Raw genomic sequence first — 10,140 nt, 5'->3', positions numbered from 1 at the left:
GGCATCACTGCCAGGGGCAGGGGCTGGAGCAGCCATGGTGTGGGGAGGCAGAGGTGGAGACAAGACAGCTGCTGTGAGCTGCCCCTATGCTGGGCATGCTGCTCCTGGCCAGAGAAGTGTCTGGCCAGGGAGCAAGAAGCAGGGCTGCTGGCAGCTTCAGCCACAGCCTGGAGTTCCCCCTGGTGGCAGCAGGGGCCTATTGCAGGGCCACAGGAAATGTGAGCAGTTTGTTGCTAGGAGCAGCAAATCTGCTTCCAGTCCCTGCATGTGTAGATGCATTTACTTATGAGCATTTACTTATGAGTAATTTACTTGTAAGTAAACTGGTCCCAGATCAAATGCATGTGTAGACACATCCAGTTTTCCTTATCAATAAAACAGAGTTGGTTATATTTACTTACTTCATGTGGTTATGTGGGGCCTGATTATTTAATAGTTGTGACATGCTACATGCAATATGATTTTCAAAAGAGCCTGGGCACTTAACTTCCATAGGTTTAAAACCTTTAAAAATATGAGCCCGGGTACCAGGAATTATAATGGCTAGTCAGTGATTCGAGCAATAGACTTAAAAATCTCTGAGCTTCATTTAACTATACCATGTGGACTTTAGGCAGCCTGCCCCACTTACCTTCTCCTCTACCCCATCCCAAATCTCTGGTTTATTTATAATTTCCCAGCCTTTAGCTGTCCTTATGATAGGAGATGAGGAGGCTATGGGATGAAATTCTGAATCCACTGAAATTGATGGTAACACTTGCATTGATTACGCTGCAATCAAGGTTACAGTCACAACATTTCATATCACCTTAGTGTCCAAGCCATGCTGGGCAGAGCACAAAAACTAAACAAGGTTTACTGCACTGGTTTATATGCAGTGTTCTAGGGTTCTAAGCAGCTTGACCTGTGGATGTATGAAAAGTAATCCAATTCCAGAGCTCACAACACCAAAAACACTAAGCCAATTTCCTTCAAACTCAGCTTATTTCAAGAACTCAGTGAGAGCTACAAAACAAGGAAATTTCTCCACAAAATTACCAAGTATTGAGTTACATATGCACTAATAATTTTCTTGGAATACATGGAATAAGAACAATATTTTATACATGAAGACTGCAAAAATAGCAAAATGGATAAGGCTACTTTTTTTTAGTATCACCTCCAGGTAAAGACCAAGTGTAGAAAAAAAAATCTATAAAATAATTTTTTGAGAAAGTAATAAACCCCTGAAAAAATGTGTTTATGTGTATGAGTGAGTATAGCATTATATATGGAAAATTATGTGCAAGTCTTACTGAGAGCATAGAGTCACTTCCACTATAAAGTGTACAAACTGACAATCTAGTTCTAAATGAATATGGGTATTGGATACTTATTTTCAACAATAAATATTAAAAATCAAGAAAAATAAATGTAGCCAATTGTAACAGTTCAGTAAACTTCTGAATGAGCAGGTCTTTCTTCCAGCTCAATAAAACTATTGACTTTTTAAATTTTGGTAGTAAAAAAATACAGAGCTTCCGTACATCAAAGTAAATTGGCTTCCATCTGGCTAAACCAAAGCATACACCCAGTGGTGATTTATTTATTTAATTAACTAAATTCTGCTGGCCTACCTCAAGACTATTTCCATTCATTTCCTTTAACAAGACTACCCACATGAATTAGGGATGTCCTGTTTTGTCTTGATATGCTTACAAAATGGTAAATAGTTTACAATAAAAATATTTTTATAACAGTTGCCAGAACAGAAGTGGTTTAAAAACAAAGGAAACCTCAGTGAACACATACAAATGAATGATTTATCTGGAACCAGTTGTTTTAAATTGTTTTAGATTGTTATTTAAGGGAACATCTAACAAACATGTGAGGGCATTAACAGAAAAAAAAAAGTTAGGAGTGTGCAGAATGAGGGGGAACAATAAATGAATCATGAACACAGACCAGAGGAACAAGAGCAGAATAGTCAGAGTTTGAGTGGGAAACATGTCCTTATCACTATTCTAGTTCCTGTTTCTGTGTTAAGCAACAGGCACAGTGTTTACTCTAGATTTTGTTAAAACAGGGCATTTAGGAGGAGAAATATTAGTATTACCTGATTGATATGTCTTGCCTTGTCATACCATCCATGTCATTTTGAAGCCCTTATTTTATAGTAGTCAATGGGACTATTCAGGTGGGCAAGAGGAGCGGGCACTTGACAGACATATGTCTATTTCTTTAATATAGGTGCATACCCCTCAGTCACTCCAAGCCACCTCCAGTCTGCCTGATGTTGCACAGGAAGGTACCTGACTCCTGTTTCTGAAGGGATTCTAATACAGGGTGTTGGCATTTCAGAATGTTTCCCCTCTGGGGATTCCTTGCAGCTAATGAACCAAAGAAGAATAGTTAGCAGATGCAGTGTTTCTCCTGAAACACTGCGGGAGATTATCAAAAGCCAAAACTAGAACGGGGCAGGGAAAGAAACCCCGAAATCTAATGGGTGATCAATCTAAAAGCCTGAGGTTTCAAACGCGGTTTATTCTCTGTATTGCCAAAAGGTGTGTGCCCGCACGGGGTTATATAATTCTGCCTAGGAGCAAGTTCCTATGAAGCAGGGATAGCTTTATAAGGTCAGAGAGAAGGATGTGTGCACATGCAGAGTCAATGGGCTGGCGAGTGCCGAGCCTGGTGTGAGAGCTCAGCACGAGGTCTGAGTCAATGAGACCCAGGGAAGTCTGACCTGTGGCCCCAGCCACTGGCGCGCACGGGGCTTAGGGGTCAGCCCTTGGCAAACCTGCAGGCTCGGGCATCCGAAGGAGAAATCGGGGCTGCAGTGCGCACCTGCACTGGTGTTCAGCTCCGAGCCGATCTCTAGCGACCTGGGGGCGCAGGCACGGCTGGATCGGGGTCTCTGTCCTGCAAGCCTGTCAAAGTCCTTGAAGCTGTCAGAGGTGCAGCAAAGTGAGTATTATCCTGGTCAGGCTGCTGCCGCCGCCTTATGCTTCACTACCCCGGCCCTTTGGCAGCACGAACCTTCTTCTTCTGCGACCAGGCAGGCAGGGCAGCGCCCACCCCGCGTCTGCACGTGCCCAGCGCCATCCCTCCAGGTCCGGGCCAGCTTTCCTTCCCGGCGACGGCTACTCGGAGAGCTGCATGTTGCCTGGGGCGACCTCGGGGCTTCCCTTCTTGCTCGGCCGTCCAGCCCAGCACCGGCCGAGCTGCATGCAAACAGACAGATTAAAACAGGGTTAATAGAGACACTGGAGGGTGGGAGGGGAGAAGTAAATAAATAAAGTAACAAGGGGAAACATGCAGGTAATATAATATAATATAATATAATATAATATAATATAATATATAATTGATGTGAAGTGATGTAATATATGTAATGTGATACAATACAATAGTGATGTAATATAATGTAATACAATATGAGATGTGACACAATACAATACATTAGTGATGTTATGTGATATAACATAATACAATGTGATGTGATGTGATGTACTGTAAGATGTGATACAATGCAATATGGTATAATAGTGATGTAATGTGATGTTATATAATATAATATATGATGTGATACAATACAGTGCAATATAATATAATATAATATAATATAATATAATATAATATAAAATAAAAGCCCTACTTTGGCCCACGTAACAAAACTCTTTGCAGCTTAAGGTCTTCAGCGAGTATTAAAGCATTTTAATCTTGTCTGTTGTAATGGTGATTACTGGGGGGAAGGGGGAGAGAGGGAAGGAAATGCCACCTAGCCATTTAATCATTTGATGCTGCTCGTTTTCTATTAAAGAGGGTCAGTCACTGCTCTCTGCTTCACCCACCTCTTTCCCCGCAGAAGTTGGTGTGCCAGATATTTAGAAAGAGGCAAGCCTCTCTCATCTCCTAGTGAAAAAAAAATCCCCTCTCTGGGCTCTTGCCCGGAAGCCACAAGGCAACTGCTCAGGTGTGAGTGCATGAAGGTAGGTCTCGCTTGCTCTTTCTTGCCCCCACCCCCATTGCAAAGTGCTGTTGAACTGTCTGTCCCTCTGCGGGGTCCTTTTCTGTAGGGATGGGGACAGCGCGAATCATGCTGGTGTTTCCATAAGAGGCCAGGGGGGCTGCTGCTTCCCAGGGGGAAAGGACAGAGGCGATCAGTCCTCTTTCACACCCTCATGTTTACCATGCCCTAGGCAGCAATATGCCATCCATCCAACAACACACCTATTTCGCTGAATCCCTGCTGCTTTTCAAGGGTTATTGAGTGAATGTGATCAGCAGTCCCTATAAATAACCGAAGTCCCGGTCTCCTGATAGCCCGACGGCTGGAGAAGTTTCCCGGGGGCTGGTTGCCTGCTTTAGGATATGAAGCTTGGGGGAGCCGCGGCCGGAGTCGAAGAAGCCTTCCCCGGCTCCCACCTTGAGAGCGCTCCGGGAGCCGCACGCCTGAGCATGCGGGAAGCAGCACCGCGCCGCCGAGGGGAGCGCCGCTCCAGCCGGGCTTGGCACGGGGGAAAGCAGGAGGAATCCCAGTCAGTGTCTTGCCTTTCCCCTCCTGGGCCAGGAAGGTACCGCTCTGAAAGGGAAAACAGCGAGACCTGCTCTGGGTATAGATGCTTACTCAAATGTGTGCGTGCTGTCTATTATACAGGGCTGTCTGTCCACATGCACACACAGGCGTGCGTGTGCGTGCTTGTGTCTGCGTGTGTGTCTGCAGAGACATACACCGATATGCGAATGTGTTATCTATGTAAATTCTGGTCGTATATACACATATACATACACACACATATACACACACACACACACACACACACACAGGGATGTATGTGTGTGTGTATAATATCACCGATATATATAGGCAGACAAGGTTCTTTGGGTAAATCTGATATCTTTTGTTAGACCAATGTATGTGTGTGTCTATCTATAATATCACCGATTTATATATGTATGTATGAATGTATGTATATGTATATATAGATGTATCTGTGTGTATCTCACCGATTTATATATATGTATGTATGTGTGTGTGTATCGCTGATTTATGTATGCGTGTGTATATATGTGTATATATGTATATAGTATCACCGATTTATACATATGTGTGTGTGTGTGTATATATCTCACCGATTTATAGATGCGTGAATATGTATGTATATAGGTGTATATAATATCACCGATTTATGTGTGTGTCTAATATCACCGATTTTTTTTATTGTGTACATGTGAAATCACTGACCACACACACCCACCCACCCACACACTCACATCACTGACATATACACGCGCATCCACACGCAAACATATATAGGTGATGATCCCTGATCTCTGGACTCTGAATACATGTAACAGCACAGCGTAAGAGAACTGTAAACCCTTGAAGTGGGTGGGAGTTAATCATTTGCTCAGTAACCGTAATTCTACCGACCCCCGAAAGCGCAGGCGACCCCTCGGAGCTGCTCCTGCCCTGGCGAAGCGGCCGTGATGTGTCCGACTGGAGAATTCTCCGCTGTCTTCAGTCCCAACGAGCAGGGGCGCCGTGCCATTCAAGTCACTAGACCTACCAGCCCACGGGGACTCAGGTCTCCGACTGAAAATGTCTCAGCAACTTTGTTTCCTCCCTCACTCCCCTTTTTTATGTAATTGTGGAGGATTATGCCATCGTACCGTAATTTTCCAGCAGCCGGCCCTGCGAGAAAACCTAACTGCTGGTGCTGAAAAGGTGGACAGCTCCTTGCAGCGTGTCTCTGCCTCCCACCAGGCACCTTACCTTGACTCCCGCTTGGTTCTATTTAGCACGGCGGTTTGAAATGTGAGGCGCTGCTTTTAAAGGTGAATTGTGTCAGTTTTCATAATAAACAGCCTTCAGAGCGATTAGCTGCTATCGCGGGCTAAATGTGTTTTCTTTTGTATCAGGCACAATGCTTAAATAATGGCGAGAGAGAGAGAGGGGGAAAAAGGGGGGAAAAGGAAGGGGGAAAAAGCCATTAATGCAACGAACAAATGCGTGAAAGTGTACAGACGTGATAGCTGCCACGCCATTAAAATCAATCTAATAAATATGCTTATACGGAGCTTTGTTTTACGATATTGTGTGAGCCGATGGTTCTTTAAACGCTGTTTTCGACAATCTCTCTCTCTCTCTCTCTCTCTCTCTCTCTCTCTCTCTCTCTGTGTGTGTGTGTGTGTGTGTGCGTTTCTCCAAGCAAACGGACAAGCCCTGCAGAGGACCCCTCTCTGACTCCAGTGAGTAAGTCGGCCGGGAGAGAGTATTTAAAAATCCAGAACAAAATTTGGTCGATACAAGGAGAGCGAATTGCTCAAATCGTGTCCCAGAAGTGAACTCCAGGTTTAAGGAACGAAAGTAATAGGAATCATCTGTGTAACTGGCTTGGGAAGTCCTGGAACCACCCTGTTGCTAAGAGGGAAAGGATGCTTTCCCCTAACCCCCCTTCTTTCTTTACCTTAAACATTTCTGTCTGATCAGGATTTCCACTGAGCTATGACCGTGTCAGCGCCTCGCACCACAGGACAGGGACTCAGGCTGAAAAGTTTCAAGGAGTGGAGAGAAGTTAGTGTCGTTCCTCCATTCAAAATAATAATCATAATCATAATCATAATAGTAACAACAATAATGGCGATTATAATAATAATAATAATAATAATAATAATAATAAATGATACCCCCACTAGAATGCTTTGGCTTAACAGCTTCAGGTGGGGATTGGGCACTGTCCAGAATGCAAGGAATCCATTCCATCTGCTAAAATGCAGAGGGGCCTGACTCTTTTCTTTTCTTTTCTTTTCTTTTGATTTTACCCTTCTGCTTTCCGCCGGGCCGCTGAATAGCGTTTGGTCCGGATCGGGGTATAATGGAAATATCATCGGGAGACAATTACCCTTTCAAAGTATTCACTTCTCCTCGCGCACACATACACTGTTATTTGAGAAATAGGATCATTTGATTTCATATTGCACTAAATAACACCCAGCCGTCTCAAATTGCCAGCTTCTTAAAAACCACCCATTGGAATAAATTGCGGGGCGACTTCTCCCCCCTCCCCCCCTTTCTTTCCCAGAACAATATGATGGGACCCGGGAGTAACCTATAAAGAAAAGGGGAGGAAAAAAAGGGGGAAAGATCCTGGCGGAGGCACACACAGGGGGTGTGTATGTTGGGGGGGGGGGCGCCCGGACACATCACTGCGGTCCAGGTCCGCGACCTGGTCGGAGCCTCCAGCCCTGCAGCTGACAAACAAAGAGAGCCCGCAGGTGACCTGGCAGGCTGCAGGCAGACTGGGGGGGAGGGGGTAGCCGCTGGGAAGTGTCCTCGCTAGCGGGGATCGCAGAGCTTGTTGGGTGCTATAAATATCTGTCGTTGGCCCCCATCATCACTCCCCATTTCCTTCTCCTCCCTTCCGCCCCCCCATGCAACCTCCACCCCCTCCAACTCCTGCTGCTGCTGAGCATCCATGCGGACAGACACATACCACGGGTTCCTCCGGCTGCAGCTGGACTCCTCGGCATGTGTGCGGGTGCGCGGGGAGGGGTGGGGGGCGTTGTTCATACCCCGGTTGCATTTGGGTCAGAGATGAGAATTAGCACCGAGTCCTGGGATGTGCGGGGAAGAAGCGGCTCTTTTTCTCCTCCTCCTGTTTCCTCTTCCAAGGGCAGAGTCTTAAAGCGAGCGGGAGCTAGAAGAGAAGTTCCCTGCAATAAACCGCAGTCAATGACATTTTCGAGACAGATAAGCAGCGCTCAGCAATGCGCTGGATTTGTTAATTGGCACTTGAACCGCTCAGCCCGATGTACGCGATTTTGCTGTGTGTGTGTGTGTGTGTGTGTGTGTGTGTTAAGGAAGATGTTACCTTTTGTTGCATTGGCGACGTTGATGCCAAGATGCAATGTTCCTTTAAGGCTATCGATACCCTGCTCAGCTAATCTGGCCATCACCGACTTCATTATATTTGTATTAGTGTCACCCTCGGATTACTAATTAGATTTGCTGGATAAGTGAAATTATATGTAGGTGCTGTGTACGGAGAGGGAAGCGGGAGCCGGACAGGGATTCCCAAACATTTTCACAGCCTCGGAAACCTCCAGCGCTGACTTATTTTTATTAGCCGTGCCTCGGATAGTGTCTCTGAAGATGCCATAGGAACTTGGATTTGTATCCATCAAATGGTTCAGGGCCCTGTCTAATGCCTTATCCTACCTCCCAGTTTGATTCCCTTGCTGAAAAAGGCCCGCTGGTTCACAGGGAAGCACTGAACTAAGCTAGGATCTACAGCCAAAGCGAAGTGGGGAGGCTGGGTGTTTAAAATCATTTCAGGCCCCGATTTTTGCAGTAAAAACAGTGGGGAAGGCAAGAGTTTTGGTGGGTGGTATCTCTCATTGGACCAACTGCAGTGGGATAAAGTCGAACAAGATTTCCAGTGCAAGAAGAATGCCTTGCAGTCGAAAGCTTGTCTAAGTTTCTTCCAGCCATGCAGGCAGGGAAAAAAGCTCCAGAAGAACCGGGGCCCACAGCCTCGGAGATGTTCAGACGCCCGGCTTTGAACTCAGGGCCCTGATCAACAGGACCTTTTCCTCCTCACTGGTTTCAGTGAGTTTTGGATCAGGCCCTACAAACTTGACAATGTGGCCCCACAGACAGAAGCTGCTAAACTGCCTCGCATCAACTGGAGCCGGAAAGAAAGGAGGAGAGAGATGTAGGTCTTGAAGGGTGCCTATTTTAATTGATTTGTCTGATTAAAAAGCAGCAGCCACAACAAGTCACCAGCCGCGTTGGAGTCCCGAGAATATTCAGAACTCGACTCTACTCCTGGCGTTGGCAATGGGCATTTAAAATATATATGGGAAAACCTTGCTTATAATACTTTGCATTTAAAAAAAAAAACCCAAAAAACTGTTGCTGTTTTTTTTTAAATGGGAGGTAGTAGCTCTCCTCTGAAAGGAGTTTAGCGTACAGATTGGCCAAGAGGGGTTGGGGGAAGAGATGGGTTTTTGTTGTTTCCATCGTTTTTTAGCATGTGGGAGGTCCCCGCAGCGTCCGGTAAGGGAGAGCAGGCAAGGCGGAGGGTGAATAGGTAGCTTTTGGCAGGGAGACCGCGGCGACTCCGAATCTCTCCCGAAGCAAGCCCTCAGCAGCTTATTCCTCATCTAGGGGCACAATACAGGATTGACCCCCGTAAACGGGACTGCAAAATAACCCTCTTCTATAACTGCCACAGTTATGAGGATAGGTGAACTAAGTGCTCAAAATCAGGCCTGAATTTTTGCCGGTGATATCTTTCATTGGACGAACTGCATCGTTGGGATAGTTAGACAAGCTTTCCACTGCAAGGCATTCTTCCTGCACTGGAAATCTTGTTCGACTTGATCCCAACCAGGCAGTTGGTCCAATAAAAGATACGACCTCTCCAAAACCCCTTGCCTTACCCGTAATTCCTGGATTGGCACGGCTACTACACTCCCAAATGAAGGCCTAACACAACTTTACACGTGTGTGCGGGGGCAGGCGAAGTTTTCCCAGGCTGCCCTACCAATAAATAGCTCGCCAATGGTCTGGTTTAGCCTTCAGCCTGTGACATCATACAGCAAAGTTGCTATATTAACAAGGCAGAGACAAACACCAGGATCATATTCCCTTTGATGGGTTCTGGCTGTGCAAAACTAGTTTAGGACAGTGCTACTTCAGGAGCTACACAGATATGCCAAAGCCTGCACTTTAGAAAGCAAGCTACAAGCCATTGTGAGGACACCGGCATTCTCCTTGAGTCCTAAACACAGCAAGAGACAAGTGATAGATATGTTCTTTAGTGTGACTCCACAACCGATCTTATTTTAAATCGATCTATATCGATAGATAGATAGATAGATCGGTTGTCCTGTCACTAAAGACCATATATCACTATAAACTGAGATAGATCGATATATGTATATATAACATATCTGTCTATCTCAGTTTATAGTGATATTATAGTGGTGCAATAATACCCGCAGCTTTATCTGAGGCTCCCCCCAAAAGCACACGCCTCTTAGCTTCTTTTACAAATCACGTTCTTTAGTGACTCCACAACTGATCTTATTTTAAATACACACACGTGTATGTGTATGCGTATATATACACACATATATGTATATGTATCT

General features: G+C 45.4%; 2 long non-coding RNA genes across 2 annotated transcripts; both read right to left on the bottom strand.

Annotated features, from left to right (window-relative positions):
- Nucleotides 1-2,503: 2,503 nt before the first annotated feature.
- On the bottom strand, nt 2,504-4,788 carry LOC109316193. The gene is made up of 2 exons (XR_002102750.1): nt 4,213-4,788; nt 2,504-3,203 (listed from the first exon to the last, which is right to left on the bottom strand). It is a non-coding gene; the product is annotated as an uncharacterized LOC109316193 (long non-coding RNA).
- A 291-nt stretch (nt 4,789-5,079) lies between these two features.
- Nucleotides 5,080-7,920, bottom strand: LOC109316192. The gene is made up of 3 exons (XR_002102749.1): nt 7,479-7,920; nt 6,453-6,532; nt 5,080-5,912 (listed from the first exon to the last, which is right to left on the bottom strand). It is a non-coding gene; the product is annotated as an uncharacterized LOC109316192 (long non-coding RNA).
- Between the last annotated feature and the right edge of the window lie 2,220 nt (nt 7,921-10,140).

Source organism: Crocodylus porosus, unplaced genomic scaffold, assembly GCF_001723895.1.
Source record: "Crocodylus porosus isolate Cpor-Errol unplaced genomic scaffold, CroPor_comp1, whole genome shotgun sequence".
Lineage (NCBI taxonomy): Eukaryota > Metazoa > Chordata > Crocodylia > Crocodylidae > Crocodylus > Crocodylus porosus.
The sequence above is the reverse complement of the archived record's forward strand: the minus strand, read 5'-3'. Positions and strand labels throughout refer to the sequence as shown.